This window comes from Triticum aestivum, chromosome 3B (assembly GCF_018294505.1).
Source record: "Triticum aestivum cultivar Chinese Spring chromosome 3B, IWGSC CS RefSeq v2.1, whole genome shotgun sequence".
Taxonomy (NCBI): domain Eukaryota; kingdom Viridiplantae; phylum Streptophyta; class Magnoliopsida; order Poales; family Poaceae; genus Triticum; species Triticum aestivum.
In genome coordinates this window covers 213,061,154-213,068,315 of record NC_057801.1, presented here as the reverse complement: position 1 = coordinate 213,068,315, position 7,162 = coordinate 213,061,154, and the positions used below count along the sequence as shown (strand labels likewise).

The 7,162-nt window shown below is 33.9% G+C and overlaps 3 non-coding genes across 3 annotated transcripts; 1 reads left to right on the top strand and 2 right to left on the bottom strand.

The window, feature by feature from the left end:
- Positions 1-2,611: 2,611 nt before the first annotated feature.
- TRNAF-GAA (transfer RNA phenylalanine (anticodon GAA)) lies at positions 2,612-2,684 on the bottom strand. The gene has a single exon. It is a non-coding gene; the product is annotated as a tRNA-Phe (tRNA).
- A 1,640-nt stretch (positions 2,685-4,324) lies between these two features.
- TRNAT-UGU (transfer RNA threonine (anticodon UGU)) lies at positions 4,325-4,397 on the top strand. The gene has a single exon. It is a non-coding gene; the product is annotated as a tRNA-Thr (tRNA).
- A 1,218-nt stretch (positions 4,398-5,615) lies between these two features.
- Positions 5,616-5,702, bottom strand: TRNAS-GGA (transfer RNA serine (anticodon GGA)). Its single transcript has one exon. It is a non-coding gene; the product is annotated as a tRNA-Ser (tRNA).
- Positions 5,703-7,162: the final 1,460 nt, after the last annotated feature.

The window sequence follows — 7,162 nt, the reverse complement described above, 5'->3', positions numbered from 1 at the left end:
AATATTCTGTCTCATAGTTCTGAAATAGAGTTCTTTATTTTTATTTTATAGTATTACTTCTCATTAATTATACTGCATAGATTAGTCCTACTATCTTAATTAGGTTCTAATTTAGTAGTATTCTCATTTTTATTTAATAGTCTCTTATTATTTTATTATTAAATATTAAATAAAGGATAGAGCTATTCTTTTTTCTAGAGATGCTAGAGAAAGTGAGACAAAGTGAAACGAGAAAGTTTTCTTTATATAAGAATTAGATCTACATAGACCATATCTAAATAGAATGGAAATCCAAAAGAAAGGGAGTCGGGATTCCATTGGATGAATCTTTAAAGAAGATGCAGCACAGAGGAAACAAAGGCTAAACTAAGCGCTTTTGTTTGAACAAAAAAGATTCTTGTTTCACCGAGGAAAAGAGAGAAGTTTTGGATAAATTGACAATGCTGAATTGAATTGACTAATTTAAGTTCCGCCTATTCCACATTAATGGGAGTACATTATGTTTCTGCTTCATGAATATGATATTTTTTGGACATTTCTAATAATAGCAAGCCTTATTCCTATTTTGGCATTTTCGATTTCAGGACTTTTAGCCCCGGTTAGTGAAGGACCAGAGAAGCTTTCTAGTTATGAATCGGGTATAGAACCCATGGGAGGGGCTTGGGTACAATTCCGAATACGCTATTATATGTTTGCGCTCGTTTTTGTTGTTTTTGATGTGGAAATCGTCTTTCTATACCCTTGGGCAATGAGTTTCGACGTATTGGGTGTATCCGTTTTTATCGAAGCTTTGATTTTCATGCTTATCTTAGTTGTTGGTTTAGTTTATGCATGGCGAAAAGGAGCCTTGGAATGGTCTTAACTGAATATTTAGACAAAAAAAAAGAAGGAAAATATTCTATTGAGACAGTTATGAATTTGATTGAGTTTCCCTTACTTGACCAAACAAGTTCCAATTCTGTTATTTCAACTACACCAAATGATCTTTCGAATTGGTCAAGACTCTCTAGTTTATGGCCCCTTCTATACGGTACCAGTTGTTATTTCATTGAATTTGCTTCATTAATAGGCTCATGATTCGACTTTGATCGTTATGGATTGGTACCAAGATCAAGTCCTAGGCAAGCAGACCTAATTTTAACAGCCGGTACGGTAACAATGAAAATGGCTCCCTCTTTAGTGAGATTATACGAGCAAATGCCTGAACCAAAATACGTCATTGCTATGGGAGCCTGTACTATTACAGGGGGAATGTTCAGTACGGATTCCTATAGTACTATTCGGGGAGTTGATAAGTTAATTCCTGTGGATGTCTACTTGCCGGGCTGCCCACCTAAACCGGAGGCAGTTATAGATGCCCTAACAAAACTTCGTAAGAAGATATCGCGAGAAATAGTTGAGGATCGAACTCTATCTCAAAATAAAAATAGATGTTTTACTACCAGTCACAAGCTTTATGTTAGGCGCAGTACTCATACAGGAACTTATGAGCAAGAATTGCTCTATCAATCACCATCTACATTAGATATATCTTCTGAAACTTTTTTCAAATCCAAAAGTTCAGTACCTTCCTACAAATTAGTGAATTAGGAGGGGGGATCTTTTGTGTAGAAAAATAAAAAGCAGGGCAATCTTTCAAACTTGCATCCGAAATGTGAAATATTTATACAAAGAGGGAGAGATGAAGACAATGCAGCAGGGTTGGTTATCTAATTGGCTAGTCAAACATGAGGTGGTTCATAGATCTTTGGGCTTTGATCACCGAGGAATAGAGACTTTACAAATAAAAGCAGGGGATTGGGATTCCATTGCTGTCATTTTATATGTATATGGTTACAATTATTTACGCTCCCAATGTGCTTATGATGTAGCACCCGGTGGATCTTTAGCTAGCGTGTATCATCTTACGAGAATACAATATGGTATAGATAATCCAGAAGAAGTCTGCATAAAAGTCTTTGCCCAAAAGGATAATCCTAGAATTCCGTCTGTCTTCTGGATTTGGAGAAGTGCCGATTTTCAAGAACGCGGATCTTATGATATGGTGGGAATCTCTTATGATAATCATCCGCGCCTTAAACGTATCCTAATGCCTGAAAGTTGGATAGGCTGGCCCTTACGTAAGGATTATATAACCCCCAATTTTTATGAAATACAAGATGCTCATTGAATGATAAGAAATTCATGCTCACTTATACAACACAACTCCAGATTTTATTCAAGTCAAGGAATATTTTTAGGTTCTTTTCCTAGATGAAACGGAATACCTATTTATAATTAATTCCTAATTATACAAAAGCATTCCAGATAGACTGAGCAAAAAAAGGGTTTCATTTGGATTCCCCTATTTTGAAAATCGCATATTAATTTCCTTCATATGAGCAGAAAAATAGGATGACTCAAAGAAGTTCTCTACCAGGAACTTTGTACCGCGCACATTACTTAGCACAACTAGGAAAATAAGATAAGATAAAGATAAGCAAGACTAAAAAAATATTCGTCGGAATAGCGGAATACAAATTAGATGAATAAATATTATTAATGAATATGTATCACAATCCATCTCGAGGTATTTGGATCAATACCTATTCGGTGGATCTTTTTTTTTCTCTGCCAGGAACCAGATTTGAACTGGTGACACGAGGATTTTCAGTCCTCTGCTCTACCAACTGAGCTATCCTGACCTTTTCTTGTGCATCATCCTAGTAGAGTATTTGTATCTATGTCAATTAAAAGGACTAAAAATTAATTAAAGTATTTCAAATTTAAAATTTGAAAATGGGGGGGGTAGTCCTATGCATTGTGCATGGTTTACTTAAATAAAACTTAAAAATAGAGTGAATAACCAAGATTTCTTGCCGATACTCTAATAAAAAAGAAATCTATTCAGTGAATAGGATAAGATCCATTGAGTTCTCTTCGCATTCCTTTGTGAAAGAGTAGAATGAGAAAGCTAATGAATCTTAAACCCATTGATAAAAAGAAAAAAAAGAGGATAAATAATAATAATATAGTATAGTTAGGGAATAAAAGAGGATTTGGGGATAGAGGGACTTGAACCCTCACAACTTATAAAGTCGACGGATTTTCCTTTTACTAGAAATTTCATTGTTGTCAGTATTGATATGTAGAATGGGACTCTCTCTTTGTCCTCGTCCGATTAATCCACTTTTTTAAAGATCTCGAAAACTTTGAATTTGAATTGAAGAATTTGATTATTCAATATTCGATTGGAGTGGATTCACAATAATGAAAAAAAATTATGATATGAGTTTTTATGAGTTTTTTATTTCATAATCATTATCATTTCTAATTTCATTTTTTAAAAAGATAAAGAACCTATATTATAATTATAATATAATATGAGTTCTGTGATTAATCGTTTGCTATGTCAGTATCTATACGTGTTTATTAAATGTATAAGGTACAAAACCCCTGTTTCTCTAATTTAGAATTAGAAGGAATTCCACTAACAACACAACGTAATTAACTCGATTCGTTAGAACAGCTTCCATTGAGTCTCTGCACCTATCCTTTTCCTTTGTATTCTAGTTCGAGAACCCCTTGTTTTCTCAAAACACGGATTTGGCTCAGGATTGCCCTTTTTTAATTCCAGGGTTTCTCTGAATTTGGAAGTTACCACTTAGCAGGTTTCCATACCAAGGCTCAATACAATCAAGTCAGTAGCGTCTACCGATTTCGCCATATCCCCATTTCCCTCTTCTTTGAGACCAGGATTCCTTGTGTAATTTCATCCATCTCTTAGTTTTTTTTGAACCATTGAGTTCATCACTCAACGTAGTCTAGCAGTTCAGTTCGACTCTATTTGAGAGACCTCGCTTGCTTATTGCAATTCAGAATTGAATTGATTCTATCCTTGATGTATTTGCAATTCAATCCGAATCAATATATCCAAAAGTTTTTATCTCCCCCACCTCCCGTCTTACTTTTTTATAGTATTCAAAATTATACTATAACGCTTGATATTTATTCTTTTTTTCTAATCAGAATTAGCAATTTTATTTACTCTGACTCTATGTTCCCCTTAGTGAAATATTAATCCTCAAATTATTAACAAATAATAAAGTCTATAATGATCGAATGAAAATACCAATAAATTCTATAATTTTATTTTTTAATATCCTATAGTTAAGCATATCAAGCTAACTTTATCTTTAAGAAGTTTTAGTATTTTTTTATTTTTATAAGTATAACTTCAAATTTAGAACTAGTTAATAGCTAAGATTAATAACTAATATCTGAGATTTTACGGATTTCCTATACTATACCTATTTCTATTTGTTACACTATTTCCGTTATGTAAGCCCACTTAGCTCAGAGGTTAGAGCATCGCATTTGTAATGCGAGGGTCATCGGTTCAAATCCGATAGTCGGCTTTTTTTTCTCTATCGATGTTCTACGAACAAGAATCTCTTTTTTTCCGAATTAAATGGAGAATCCAGGATCTTTTATGTTTTTTACCTTACAATTTTGCTAGATACAAAACAATAAAATAAATAATATATATAAAAAAAATAAATATTTTGATGAAATTCCATTTTTTGGGGTACTTTAGTTGATTTTACTCTGTTTATCCTGTAGTTTAATTCAGTTTTAATTTCGATGTATTCTGTAATGTAAATACAATGAAATTAATTGTGTAAAATGAAATTTCAATAAAATAAAAAAGGAGTCTTCATGTCCCGTTATCGAGGACCTCGTTTAAAAAAAATACGCCGTCTGGGAGCTTTACCAGGACTCACTAGAAAAACACCTAAATCCGGAAGTAATCTTAAAAAAAAATTCAATTCTGGGAAAAAGGAGCAATATCGTATTCGTCTTCAAGAAAAACAGAAATTGCGTTTTCATTATGGTCTGACAGAACGACAATTACTTAGATATGTACATATCGCTGGAAAAGCAAAAAGGTCAACAGGCCAGGTTTTACTACAATTACTTGAAATGCGTTTGGATAATATCCTTTTTCGATTGGGTATGGCTTCAACCATTCCTGGGGCCCGCCAATTAGTCAACCATAGACATATTTTAGTTAATGGTCGTATAGTCAATATACCAAGTTTTCGTTGCAAACCCAGAGATATTATTACTACGAAAGATAACCAAAGATCAAAAGGTCTGGTTCAAAATTATATTGCTTCATCGGACCCGGGGAAATTGCCAAAGCATTTGGCGATTGACACGTTGGAATATAAAGGACTAGTAAATAAAATCCTAGATAGGAAGTGGGTCGGTCTCAAAATAAATGAGTTGTTAGTTGTAGAATATTACTCTCGTCAGACTTGAACTTAACGAAAAAAGGAAAGGTTCATAGAATTTTCTTCCCCTTCCCCTTTCCCTGAACTAAATCGCCCTAAGACCATTACCATTAATTCGTATTTTCCCATCAACTAGCTAAAATTGATTAACCCTAGGATTAGGATCCTTTTTTCTTTTTTCCTCTATGTGTATTTTACATACCACAGTAATTTGCTATAGAGAATTTCTAATTTCTATTAAATCAAAATAAGATAATATAAGATATTATATTATTGCTGGAAAAAATTGTTATTTGATTTGATACATTGTGATCCTTAACGTTGATGAATTAATAAAAACGGAAAGAGAGGGATTCGAACCCTCGGTAAACAAAAGTCTACATAGCAGTTCCAATGCTACGCCTTGAACCGCTCGGCCATCTCTCCTACATAACTTATTATGGAAAATAAACTGAGTGAATAGCGAGTTTTCTTATTCCTGCAGTACAGGTACAACCGCAACCACTCGGGGGTTCCATAGTTCTATTGGAAAAATTCCTTTTGATCTAAGTGGAAGGATACAGGATTTTTTACTAGAAATTGCGCTCGCTATAAAATAAAAGTTTTAATTTGGGTTTTCCCGCAACTAAAGAAAAAGAAAATGGAAGAATTCTTCTTATTGCATAATAAAATAAAAAAACCTTAGAATTCCGTTTGCATAAGATACGCTACACCATACTATCGAAATCAAAAATAGGGTATGAGACAATTAATAAAATAACTTTGAAAACACGAAATAGTTGATAACATAAGTTGTTGTTCAGAAATAGGAAAGTGGAATGAAATCCAGTCTTAGTCAAATATTTCATATCTCTTCGTGTCCAAGCAGAAGGAAAAGGATACAATTTGAGCTGAGCGGAAAATCCATATCTCTCTTATCCATTTAAAGCATATGGATTTAGAGTAGAGCATATGGATCAATTTATTTATAATTATAAGAATCGAATGTGTTTGTTTTTATGTTATTTTGTGAAGGAATGAAAACAACTCTATATAGAATGGGTTGGGAATTATGCCTAGATCCCGTGTAAATGGAAATTTCATTGATAAGACCTCCTCAATTGTAGCCAATATTTTATTGCAAATAATTCCGATAACCTCAGGAGAAAAAAAGGCATTTACTTATTATAGAGATGGTGCGATTTGACTCTTTTTTTTGCTTTTTTTTAGCCCTACCTATACCTCAATCTTACGAAAAAGAGAAGGGGTTGGCATAGAGAGAACCAAATTTGTAAAGCAAACAAACCCACGCTTTGGGAAGGTGAGGCGAACTAACAATTCCTTCCGTCGTGTATCCTCGATTGATGCGGCTTCAGATACTTCAATTGTAGATTTGAGTATTGAGCGAAAGGTTACACCTACAGGATATGGTATGGTATGGATTACAGGCCAATCCTACTCTATTAGTATCCGTAGGCAACATAGGGGAGAAAAGCACTACACCTAGAAATAGGAATCAACAAGAGAAAAACTTTGTTAGAAATTACCCCTTTCCTGATCGGTATCAGGGCTGGGAAGAATGGTTGGGATAACAAACAACCATCAGGTTTGTACTTTGGATACCCCTATAACCATCAAAGATCGTTGAAGTAGCTAATTCCTCTAAATAGGAGGCGTTGAGAACAAAGAAATTATTGGAGCTATCGTTTTCCTCTAGCATTAATAGAATTCATTGGTGTTAAGAAAAACCTCTTGTGGGAAGGTTGGCTTGAGATTTCTTGGAAAAATACCAGCCCCTTTCGGTTCATAATGAGACGGGACTAATTCTATTTTGATTCTATAGATTATTTCGCTTAGTACTATTATGTACAGAAGGGAGGAGCCGTATGAGATGAAAACCTCATGTA